This window comes from Chelonia mydas, chromosome 13, assembly GCF_015237465.2.
Source record: "Chelonia mydas isolate rCheMyd1 chromosome 13, rCheMyd1.pri.v2, whole genome shotgun sequence".
NCBI classification, from domain to species: Eukaryota; Metazoa; Chordata; order Testudines; family Cheloniidae; genus Chelonia; species Chelonia mydas.
In genome coordinates, this window is record NC_051253.2 from 34,040,989 (window position 1) to 34,053,803 (window position 12,815).

Genomic DNA, 12,815 nt, shown 5'->3' on the forward strand with positions numbered 1-12,815 from the left:
GCTAGCTGCTCTTCAGCCAGGTTCTCCCCTTTGATCAGTGGTTCAGTCGCTTGGTGTTGATGTCTGTAGATGGAGGTGGAAGAGAGAGAGCATGGCAAATGTCTCTCCTTTTTATCAGGTCCTTTCTTCCCTCTTGGCTTTGCCCCCACCTTCAGAGTCAGGTGACCATTACCTCATCATAGTCCCAAACTGGCCAAAGGAAGACTCACTCGAGCGTACAACAGATCCTTTGCTGTTGCCTAGGCCAGCATCCTTTGTTCCGGTGAGGCTGGGCTGGATTTGTCCCATACCTGCCCTGATGAGGCGTGAACTGCTTCTCTGCTCTTGAAGAGTTTTTGCCTGAGCTTATTTTAAGCCACGAGGACATGTTTTCAGCCTCATAAGTACATACATGAAATTATAACCTATAACATTACTATAACTTTACTGTAACAACAATGCTCAGTGCAACATGAGCCTTCCGAAGACACCCGACATGACAAACTTTGCACTGGATACCACACAATCATTTTACAAGGATGAACGTGCTGGGTGTTCGCCCAAGGTACAGAGTGTAACACATACATGAAAATCTGCCCATAGGTATCAAAGTTCCTACGGCTGGAGCACTGCTGGGACTTCACAGCCTCCTCTCCCCATATATTCAGAAGATCCAACAGCTCCGCAGTGGTCCAAGAGGGAGAGTGTTTGCCATGCAGAGCCGCCATGGTCAGCTGGGAAAATGGCATATGAGCTCTCCATGCTGAGCAAAAGGGAAGTGGAATGTCAAAAATTCATGGGGCTTTAAAGGGGGAAGGGGGTGGATGCTTGCTTACCTGGCGGCAAAGCAGTGGAGTCCGAACTGCTGACCAGAGCGGTCAGGATGGGCATTGTGGGACACCTACTGGAGGCTATTTACATGGCCAAACCAAGCGTGGTGTCTATACTGACACTTTGTTGATAAAACTTTGGCTCAAAAATCTCTACACCTCTTGTCAAGGTGGTTTTATTTTGTCACCAAAACAGGAGAGTTTTATCTGCAAAAGTAGCATTGTAGTGTGTACACCTCCACTGTTTTGTTGGGAAAAGCTGCCTTTTGCTGACAAAACTGTGTACACACGGTCTTAACACCATACAGGTGAATCTTATAACTTTACATACAACAGGGCCACCTCTATTTTACCAGGACCATAATGATCAGCAAATTATGATTTTTTTTCAAATGATACCTCACAAGGCACACATTGTACGAAATTTATCGTAGACCTGTAAAAGGGGTGAATATAGGTTTACAGACTGTCACAAGCCCAGACAAGCACTGCCCAGGGAACCCCACAGTAATCGGGTCTGATCAGAAATGTTCACATCGAACGGCTTCCTTTTGGAAACAGCAACTTTGACTAAACTACAATTTTCAATGCGCCAATGTTGATTTTGAAAACGTTTTTCCATTTTAAGTCAAAATGTTGCTTTGCAACCCAGCCCTCTGAGACGTCCCCGACAACTTGTCACAGACAGTCTGACATTTCTGTGATGCAGAGATGCCCAGGCAGGTACATTACCCCTGTGTCCGACCCTCTCTTCAATAGTTCAGCAAAGGACAGGTGGTGCAGGTGCTTTTTTTTTTTTTTTTTTCTGAAAACGCCAGCTCCTGAAGTCACACGATCAGGTGTAAATTTTTAGCACCGAGGGTAATTAACCACTGGGACAACTTACCAAGGGTCCTGATGGATTCACCATCCCTGCCAAGTTTTAAATCAAGACCAGGTATTTTCCTGAAAGCTCTGCTCTGGTTCAACCAGGAGTGAATTCAGGGCACTCCCATGATCTATGTTATACAGGAGATCACAGGGGCCACTTCAAACCTTCGTATTGTGATGGGGCAAGACCAGATGGCTATAGAAAAGTAGTCCTTTTGGGACCCAGGAGGTGAGTGGGCTTCTGTCTGCCCACTGTTAGGGGGCTTATTCCTTCACCCACTTACTTCCCTGGTCCTTCTCGCATGAACAGAGAGCAACAATACCCGAAGTCCAAAGGTGCAAACAATTTGATGTTTATTGGGGTGAACTTCCAGCAAGCATGATTCCAGTTTCCTTCCTTAGTGTCCTCCTTCCCAGCTCTGACACCACAGAGCCTTACACCTGTGTCCCTGTTCCCATTCCTGCCCTTAGCCAAACATTATTCCAATTTCCTTACTCCCATTCCCTGTTCCCATTTCCCCCTTTAGCAAAACATGGTTCCAATTTCCTTACCCCCATTCCCTGTTCCCATCTCCCCCTTTAGCAAAACATGATTCCAATTTCCTTACCCCCATTCCCTGTTCCCATCTCCCCCACCCACACGCCCACCCCCTCCCACCCACGCCCACTCACTTCCTCATTGACTACAGATTATATAGTAAAACTTGAGTTCTGCTTAGCTATACCTTAACCAATCATTTTCCTGAAATTTAACTAACCAATCCTAACATATTGTAACATGATTATGTAACCAATTATATCCCACCACCTTGATTAGTTTACACCCAGCAAAATTAATTATACAGCAGACAGGAACAATCACAGAACCAGACAGAGATTATACAGATAAACAATAGCAAAGTGGGAACTATAACGACAAAACAATACAGAAGTGAGGATTTCACATCCCAGTATTGATAAGTGAGTTCTTGCCAGACAGGATGCTGTTTCCTTTTACATTTTCTAGGCACTTCCCTTTCTCTGGAGGTGATAGGCACTATCGGGACAGGATGTATTCCTAACAGCCCAATAGCACCTTCTTTCAATGTGACTAGTTTGGAATGTGAGGATGTGACCGGTCGCTTCCTAGCTTATGGCTGCCTCTGCTGCTTAGCCAAAGGCCTTAGCCTAAGCACAGGGCCTCAGACTGTCACAGTAAGAAAAGGCCCTTACACCGGCAGACAGTGATTTTGATTCTCTTTTGTACCTCTATAACTAGCCAAGTGATCAGAATACACCTAAATTCTTAAAGTACAGGCTTTTGCAGACAGGCCTGAATATCTATATCCTAACACCCACTACTAAAGGACCTCCCCCAGCCTAAGGGGAGGATCCACAGGTCCAGGATTCCAAATAAGTGCGGGGGACAACTAAAGATAAAACAGGAATGGGAGTGAGGTCACAGGGCTAAACAAAGGGAACCTGATGAGGACACCGAGCAGAGAACCTCGGACAGCACCCACTGCTCCTCAAAGGTGTCGAGGGATCCAGCGGATGGCACCCAGAGGAACTCTGCCGGGATGCGAGAATGGACTGAGGAGTGGAAATAGGCCCCACAGTCACAGGAGACTCCATCGGCCAAGCTCCTCTCCCTGGTTTTGTAGATGGCCATTTTGACCAGGGCCAGGAGGAGGCTGACAAGGAGGTCCCCCGACTTTGTGGGGCCATGGATAGGGAGTGCGTATATGAACAGGTGAGGGAAAAATGCAACCAAAAACATAAAAACAGATCCAAGAGGAGCCAGAATAGGGGATGAAACCTGGTGCAATCCAGGTACACATGCGCCAGGGTCTCCCTCACACTGCAAAAGGGGCAGGTGTCTGGGATAGGGGTGAACCATGCCAAGTACACGCCCGTGCTCACGGCTCCGTGGAGGAGCTGCCAGCTGATGTCTCTGGTGGGCCTCAGGACCAGGGTGGAGTATAGGCTGGCCCACCGGGGCTCCTCACCCTCCAGAGGTGTCAAGAGGTCCCGTCACTTCGTGCCAGGGTGGGACGTGCGGGTGAGGACATGAAGCGTGTGGAACATGAGCGTTTATAGATGTTTCCTTAGCGCGGTCTGGAACCGAACCGGCTGCAAGTCGTGCAGCCGGCTCGCGGTAAAGGGGTGGGATGGCCGGGCAGATCCATGGGACAGGGGCCCGATGAAAAGGTCCGGAGGACCTGGGGTATCAGGTGGGCAGGGCATACCCTCTTGCAGGACACAGTAGAGGAAAACCCGAGCAGTGGGTGGTAAACCAGCCCTCACCTCCTGAAGTACACGCTGGGGAGTACAAGGCCTGGAGAGCCCCATGCGCTGAGCAAGCGTCAGGGGATCCAGCCAGTCTCCCCGGTCGGAGTCCAGGAGGTCTGCGACTCTGGTGACTTCTGCCAGGACCAAACTCTGGCGCACAAAGGGAGACTCTGCCACCTGCACACAGAGCTGGGGGTTGTGTAGCAGTGGCTCTGCAAGGAGATCCACCCCCTCAGCAGCTGCCATGGATCTCGTGGCCGAAATCAGTTTCCAGGTCTGGAGGAGGTCCTGGTAGAAGACCGGCAGCCCGGAGAGGTCTTACGGAAGACCCCCTCGGATGGAGATAAAAGAGCTGCTGGTCCCTCCTCCTATAGGAGCCCTCGGAAGCGGCGCAGGAAGGCATGTGCCAGTATGCTCCACGCCGGACTACTTGCACCATAAAGGAGCATCTGCAAGGCCTGGAGGCGGAAGATGTGGACCTTAGTGCGCAGGCACTTCAGGCCCTGCCCTCCCTCCTCCAGGGGCAGGTGGAGGACCCCTGCAGAGACCCAGTGCAGTCCTGGCCAGAAGAACTTCAGAACCAATGTCCGGATGTTGGCCAGGAAGCCCGGGGCCGGGACCAGAGTGTTGAGCTGGTGCCAGAGCATGGACAGGACTAGCTGATTGAGCACCAGTGCCCTCCCTCAGAGGGAGAGGTACCTCGGAGGGAGAGGCACCAGAGTAGTTCTGTCCAGCTCCGGAGCCACTCTGCCACCCTCTCCTCTAAACCTTGCCAGTTCTCTGGTGGAGATGGATGCGTGGCAGAAAGGTAAATGCCAAGATAGAGCAGCTGACCCGTGCTCCATCGAATGGCCTGAATCACGGGTGGGAGGGAGCTCGCCTGCCACCCATCCCCAACCACCAGGCCAGAGCTCTTGACCCAGTTGACCTGGGAGGAGGAGGCTGCCGATTAGATGGTCTGGCAAGCCTCCACCCACACCAAGTCGCCCGGGTCCTGGACCATGAGGAGCACGTCGTTGGCGTATGCCGACAGGACCAGCCGCAACTCCGGCTCTCACAGCACCAACCCCGTCAACCTCCTATGGAGGAGACAGAGGAAGGGCTCAATCACCAGAGCATACAGCTGGCCCAAGAGGGGCACCCTTGCCGTACTCCCCGCCCGAAGCTGACCAGCTCGGTCAGGGTCCAGTTGAGCCTGACTAGACACTCTGCGGAGGCATACAGCACCTGGAGAAAGCCCACAAACTGGGGTCCAAAGCCAAATGCTCACAGAGTGCCCAGGAGATACCCGTGGTCCACCCTGTCGAATGCCTTCTCCTGATCCAAGAACAGAAGGGTGAACGACAGACCATCCCTACACTCAAGCTCCAAGAGATCCCAGACCAGATACAGATTGTCAAAGATGATACAGCCTGGGACGGTGTAGGTCTGGTTGGGGTGGAACACGTTTGCCAGCACGGACCCCAGCCGCAGTGAGATGGCCTTTGCTACGATTTTGTAGTCTGTGCTGAGGAGCGAGATGGGACGCCAATTCCGAAGGTTGCGGGGGTCCCCTTTCTTTGGGAGCAAGGCTAGCTCAGCTCGCCTGCACGACAGGGGGAGAACCCCGCTTTCCAAGGACTCGGCCCAGACAGTGACTAGGTCTGGGCTGAGGACGTCCCAGAACACGCGGTAGAACTCCACGGTCAGCCTGTCCATGCCTGGGGATTTATTGGTGGGCATGCGACTGAGGGCTTCCAAGAATTTGGTCAGAATGAGAGGCAGCTCTAGCCAGTCCCGGTCACCCATGCTGACCATCGGGAGTCCATCCCAGAGCACTCTGCAAGTGTCAGGATCGGTCGGCTCCGGGGAGAAAAGGCCCTCGTAGAACGCCCTGGCCCTCCCGCACATCTCCGCCAGATCCGTGAGGGGGATGCCATCCTCTGCCAGGAGGCAGGTCATGTGCTTTTTGGCCCCCCCACTTTTCTCCAGGGTATAGAAGAAGCGGGAGCCGCGATCCATCTCCCGAAGGAGGTGGATGCAGGATCAAACAAAGGCACCCCAGGCCCAGTGGTCCTCAAGGGCCCGGAGCTCTTCCCGCTTCTCCCAGCATGCTCCGCAGAGGGATGGATCCTCAGGGCTGGCGGCCAGATGCCTCTCCAGCTTTAAGGCCTTCCGTTCCAACTGCTCCATCGTTGCATCCCTCCGTCGGCTGGCGCCCCGGGTGTCATCGCAGCAGAAAAGCTGGGCGCGCACCTTCCCCATGTCCCACCACCTCTGTGCCGAGGGAAAGGCATGCCTCTGCCCTCGCTAAGCCAGCCAGAACTCCTGGAAGGATGCCACAAAGCCCACATCCTCCAACAAGCTGTTATTAAAGTGCCAATAGGCCGGCCTTGGCCTCTCTGTACGGAGAGAGGCCGTCACGGTCGCAAGGTGGTGATCTGAGAACGGAGCTGGACGGATGCTGGAGGAGTGGGCCCATGAACGGTGACAGCGTGATAAGTAAATGTGGTCCAACCGGGAGTGGCGCGACCGATGGGCCTCCACCCGGACAAAGGTGAACGTCAAGACATCATCCGGGTGGTGGTTGCGCCAGACGTCCACCAGGGAGTGATGTTCGACTATATCCCGGAGGATGTCCGCGGCAGCCAGGCACTGCTCAGTCTCCGAGCAGTCCCGCTCCTTAGAATCATAGAATATGAGGGTTGGAAGGGACCTCAGGAGGTCATCTAGTCCAACCCCCTGCTCAAAGCAGGACCAATCCCCAATTAAGTCATCCTTGAGGGTGGTGTTAAAGTCCCCGCCCAGGAGCAGCCACTCGTGAGGATCCAAAGAGCTGAGGAAGGCGGACGCCTGCTGATAGAATCGCAGCTGCTCCGTGCCCGATGTCAGGGCGTAAACGTTGATGAGCTTGACCATGAGCTCCTCCATACAGACCCGGAGGTGCAGCAGGTAGCCCGGCACAGCCTCGGCGACCCCCAGCACCTCGGGCTGAAGGTCGGGGGAGAACAGGGTCGCCACTCCAGCCGTACGAACCGTGTGGTGACTAAAATAGACCCTGTCTCCCCACTCCAGCTGCCAGCTGTCTTGGGTGGCTGCATTCGTATGGGTCTCCTGCAGGAAAATCAGAGTACCCCCCGTCCCAAAGGAAGGAGAGCACCTGGCACCTGCGGAGACCCACCCTACAGCCCCGGGTGTTCAATGTTGCGAAGATGATGGGTTCCATGGTGAGGGCTGGGGGGGATCCTCACTGGCAGGAACACTCACGGCCCCCGTTGGGCCGCGCAGCAAATCGTGACCTACACCGTAAGTGATCAAAGAGTCACGGAAGCCATGGGCCCGCTGGTAGGCCAAAGCGGCCTGCCTCCCAGTCCCTTTACCCTCCCGCAAGAGGGCCCTCACAGCCTGGAGGATTTAATGAAAATCCCCCCCATCTCTGGAGAGCGAGCTGCACCTTGTTGCAGGACCCACAGACATCTTCGAGAAACTCCCGCAGCTCCTCTCGCAGCGTATGGGGAGGCGGGGTCACTGACCCCTGGCCGTCCTCTGGTGGGGCCCCTGTCCAAGCCCCATGGCCTACAGAGACGGGCAGGCAGGGGGTGGACCCCCGGCCTGGTGCCCAATGTGCCGGCGTCACAGAACCCACCTCAGGCCTTGGATTAATAGGGGATATCATAGGGAAAATAGCAGACCTAGGGGGTCGGGACAGGGGAACATGAAGGCCGCTTCCTGGGGCGTCGTCCTCTGGGAAGGGGAAGGAGACGTCCCCAGGGGCAGGGGCAGCAGCAGCAGCACGGGAGGTGGAGGAGAGGGGGCCGGGGTCCGCATCAGGGGCAGGGCAGGGGTCAGGAGCAGGGTCGGGGAGAGGGGCAGAAGTGGGATCCTGGGCCCCAGCAGCCGAGCCACTGGGGGGTGGCATCTCTCGGCCGGGCTCAGGGGTCTGTGGAGTGGGAAGGGGGCCCTTAACAATGCCGGGCTTGTGCTCCATGGCAGGTGGTGTGGCCATGGCATCCTTAGGTGGGGAATCAACAGCAGGGGCCCCACCCGGGAAGGAGGTTGTCTGCCCCGCAGCAGCGAGGGATACCCCTGGTGACTCAGGTCCCGGCCACATGGGCACTGGCCGTCGCCTCTATAGCCTCGGCAGCCATTAGCAGGGTGCCATCTGTGGCCAGGCTGGTGGAAGAGTCCAAGGGTTCCTCGGAGGCGGGGGCAGAAGCAGCAGTTAGTTGGAGGAAGCATGCGGAAAGGGGGGCCGGGGTGAAGTCGCCCAGATTGAGGCCCGCTGGAAGAGGGTCGTCCTCCCCCTGGGTGACCGGGGGTCAGACCCAGGGCCTCAATCTCCTCGAAGATGGAGGGGAAATCACCACCCACCACCGTGGGGACCTTGTCGCCAGTACCCAAAGCAACGCTCGCTTGGGGCTTGCAGGGGCCTTAGGCAGAATGGGGGCAGGAGGGACTCCATCGGGGGCTCCCCCGAGGAGGGACTCCGGAGGAGGGGCGGTACTATCCTCCATTGGTGGCACGTTGTCCCCAGCCAGCACCAGTGGATGGGATTCGCCAGGGGGCAAGGCAGAAGGCTCGGTGTCGGTGGCCCCCTTCCGGGTCTTCCGGGGGGCCTCCACATCAGATGGGAGGAGCGGAGCTCAAGCCTTCCACTTGCCCCGCTTCCCCTGTTCTAGGACCTAGCCCTCCATGGTGTCATCTGTGGGCTGGCTAACAGGGGTCGGCCTGGGAGGCAGGGGTGCTGGCACTGATACTCGGGGAGGTAACGGTAAGGTGGTACGAGGGAGGGAACATTCCCCCTGGGGCGGGCCCTCTCCCATTCCCGGTGATAATCCTGCTGCACCCTTCTCCACAGGCCCAGCCAGATTGCATGCAGCGGAGGTGGGGCTCTCCCGCTCGTCTGGGCGTACTGCGGGAGGTGTCTCTAGGGCCCGAGCGGGAGCAGTGGTGGGCTGGGAAGGAGGTGGGTGGCTCCGGGCGCCAGGCAGCCAGGAACGCCGGCAATAACGGGGCCGGTGCACTGCCGGGGCTCGGGGGTCCCAGACACTCCTCCGTGCCGGGCCAAGGGGCAATCCCTCCGGACGTGCCCCATCGCCCTGCAGAGGTAGCACCGGGCCTCCCCCATGGAGTAATGCACCCGGTAATGGGCCCCCTGATCAGGGACCAGGAAGGACCCCTCGAGCACCTCTCCGTCACGCGCTGCCAGCGGCTGTTGAAGCTGCACCTGCCCGTGGAGCAAGAGGATGTGACGGAGGGTAGGGTCTTTGCAGCCTAGCAGGAGAGGGCTGATAATGGAGATGGGTTTCCCCAGGGTAGAGAGGCAAGGTAACATGGTGGCATTAGGGAGGAATGGAGGGACAGAGGTCAGGACCTCCAGTGGCTCAGGCCCAGCTCCTCCAGCGGCTCCAGGGGGACGAACATGCCCCCCACCGTCAGGCCCTTCTCCACCGCCTCCTGGGAGGCAGCCTCTGATGCCAGGAAGAAGACGTCCTTCCCGTACATTTTGGAGGCCGCCACGATGGTTGTGGGCCCCACCACGCTCGCCAATGCCTGCACGTAGGTCTCCACGTGGGTCGTGGCGGGCACTGGGAAGCAACGGACGCCGTGCTTCCTGGTCAAGGTGGGGAAGGGGCCCCGGCTGCCAGAGATGGAAGCGGAGGCGGTGGCCGGAGGAGATGACTTAGCAGCGGGTGGGGGAGCCGCCGCTACCTGGGCGTATGCCCTGGGGCCAGGAGAGGGGCACCTGCAGAGCTGGTGGAGGGAGCAACAGGGAGGGATGCTGCAGCTAGTAGCAGGGCCGCGGCAGAGGGGGCAGCTCCTACCATGGAGGGCCTTGCCTTTTTGGTGGGGCCCTTACCCTTCTTTTTTCCCTGGCCTTTCCCACCGGCTGGGCCCCACCCCGCATAACCCGAGTCGGAGGGGGCGAGGGACATGGCAGCAGTGGAGTTCACCTCGTTGCCCGCCACTGCCGGTGCCCAAGCGGGGGTGGTAGCAGGTGGTTTGGCAGCGGCAGTCGAGGTGGGAGCCACAGGGGACGATGGGGCGGCAGGTCTAGGAGGGGCAGTGGGGACTGCCTGAGGGTTCCCCCCTTCCTTGTCCCCCACCATAACAAACACCGGAGGGGTGGTAGGACAAACACTGGAGGGGTGGTAGGGAGGGAGAAACAGGGCGACCTCTCCTCCCCGCTAGGCTGCAGGCAGGGGAGGAGGGCGCCGGGAGGGGAGGGCTGGATGGGGGGGTGGGTTTCAAGGACTTGCCGGGGGTTCAGTCACCGACACAGGATGGAATACCGGCTCCTCTAGCTGCACGAGGGGAGGGTGGCTATGATAGCATTGGGGGAAGAAACAGGGTTTCAACTGAAACAGGGGAGGGGCACAACCACATGGGAGGGGCGCATGGGTGCATGAAGCAAGGGGCTACTCAGGGCAGGGGATTTGCAGTGGGGTGGGGGGGAATAACGAGGCTGGAGGTAGGGCAGGGAAACCAAGGGGCTAGTTTCAGAGGCTGCGGCGGGGCAAACAGGCAAACAAACTGCAGAGGGAAAAGGGTGGGGCAGGCAAACAAACTGAAGCTGCTGAGGGGCTGGGGCAAAGGGCAGCAAGGGGAAAGGGGATACAGCTGCAAGGGTGGGGTGTCAGTCCAAAGGGGGGGCACGTGCACCCACGTGCGCTTGCAAAAAATAAAGTCAATGGTTGCTGGCTGTTGCTTCAGGCCCAAATGGTGGAAATAGGGCGTGGCAAGCCAGGTAAGCAGCCAAGTCCCAGAGGCAGGAGCTGAGGCAGATGGTAAACAGCCAGTGGGGATGGTGGAGGGGGCAGTGATGGGGGGGGGGGGCAGGGGAAGGGGACACAGATGGACCAGGCTCCATGCCACACCCCCTATGTCCCCACAAACACAGTCAAGACCCCCACCACAAGAGCACAGTTTGAAAGTTACTCAGTCCTTGAAGGCCCCCTCCACAGTGGTCTGCAGAGGCTCTGCGTGCTTCCGCAGCAGCAGATGGTCCCCTTCTTTCTCCTCCTTGAGGCTCCAGCAGCTCCCAGGCAGCAACAGCAGCTCCAGCAGGCAGTCTGGTGGCCAGGCAGGAAGGACCCCTCGCAGGTGGTGGAGTCCACAGCAGCAGTAGCAACAGCTGGGGCTGGGGTCCCTCACTCCCCTCCTCTGGGGAGCTGGTCAGCAGGCCCCCCCAAGGGGCTGCAACAGGAGCAGCAGCAACCGAGGGTTGGGGGGGTCCAGCAGCCAGCTAGCACCAGGTAACAGAGAAGGGGTGGGAGGTGGTGTCTGGTCCAGCCAGGGGAGTAGCTGAAGCAGGAGCAGCAGCAGCGAAAGCCCAGGGCTTAACAGCACCAGGAGCAGCAGTCTCTCACCTCTCTCCAGGCCAGATGGCTATAGGAAAGTAGTCCTGTTGGGATCCAGGACTTCTGCCTGCCCACTGCTAAAGAACCCCCCCTCAGCCTAAGGGGAGGCTCCACAGGACCTGGAAGCCATATGATTCCGGGGGACAACCAATAAAATAACGGGTACAGGAGTGCGGTCAAAGGGTCAAAACAGCGCCCACTGCTCCTCCAAGGCGTCAAGGGAGCCAGTGGACACTGCCCAGAGGAACGCTGCCCGGATGCGTGAATGGACGGAGGATCGAAATAGGCCCCACAGTCACAGGAGGCCCCGTCGGCCAACCTCCTCTCCCTGGCTTTATAGATGGCCATTTTAGCCAGGGCCAGGAGGAGGCTGACCAGGAGGTCCCGTGACTTTGTGAGGCCATGGATAGGGAGTGCGTAAATAAGAAGCTGATCGTCAGGAGTCTGTCCCAGAGCACTCTGCAAGCACTAGGATTGGTCGGATCTAGGGAGAAAAGGCCCGCGTAGAAGGCCCTGGCGGGATCGAACAAAGGCACCCCAGGCCCAATGGTCTTCAAGGGCCCGGAGCACCTCCCGCTTCTCCCGGTACGCTCTGCAGAGGGATCCTCGGGACTGGTTGCCAGACGCCTCTCCAGCTCTAAGATCTCCCTTTCCAACTGCTCCATTGTCACATCCCTCCATCGACTGGCACCCCGAGTGTAGTCGCGGCAGAAGAGCCGGGCGAGCACCTTCCCCACGTCCCACCACCTCCGCGCCAAGGGAAAGGCACGACTCTGCCCTTGCCAGGCCAGCCAGAATGCCTGGAAGGATGCCACCAAGCCCACATCCTCCAACAAGCTATTAAAGTGCCAGTAGGCTGGCCCCAGCCTCTCTGTGCAGAGAGAGGCTGTCACGATTGCTAGGTGGTGATCTGAGAATGGGGCCGGCCGGATGCTGGAGGAGTGGGCCCATGAAAGGTGACAACGTGATAAGTAAATGGGGTCCAACCGGGAGTGGCGCGAGCAATGGGCTTCCACCCAGACAAAGGTGAACGTCAAGACGTCATCCGGGTGGTGGTCGCACCAGACGTCCACCAGGGAATGATGTTCAACTATTTCCCGGAGGACGTCCACAACGGCTGGGCACTGCTGGGTCCCCGAGCGGTCCCACTCCTCGAGGGTGGTGTTAAAGTCTCCACCCAAGACCAGGCACTTGCGAGTATCCAAAAGGGCAACGAAGGCGGATGCCTGCTGATAGAAATGCAGCCGCTCCGGGCCCGATGTCGGGGCATAGACATTGACGAGGTTGACCACGACCCTTCTGTGCGGACCCATAGGTGCAGCAGGTGTCCCAGCACAGCCTCGGGGACCCCCAGCACCACGAGCCGTAGGTTGGGGGAGAACAGGGTCGCCACTCCAGCCGTACGAACTGTGAGATGGCTAAAGTAGACCCTGACCCCCATTCCAGCCGCCAGCTGTATTGGGCGGCCGAATTCATATGGGTCTCCTGCAGGAAAACCACAGCTTACCCCCACTCCTGAAGGAAG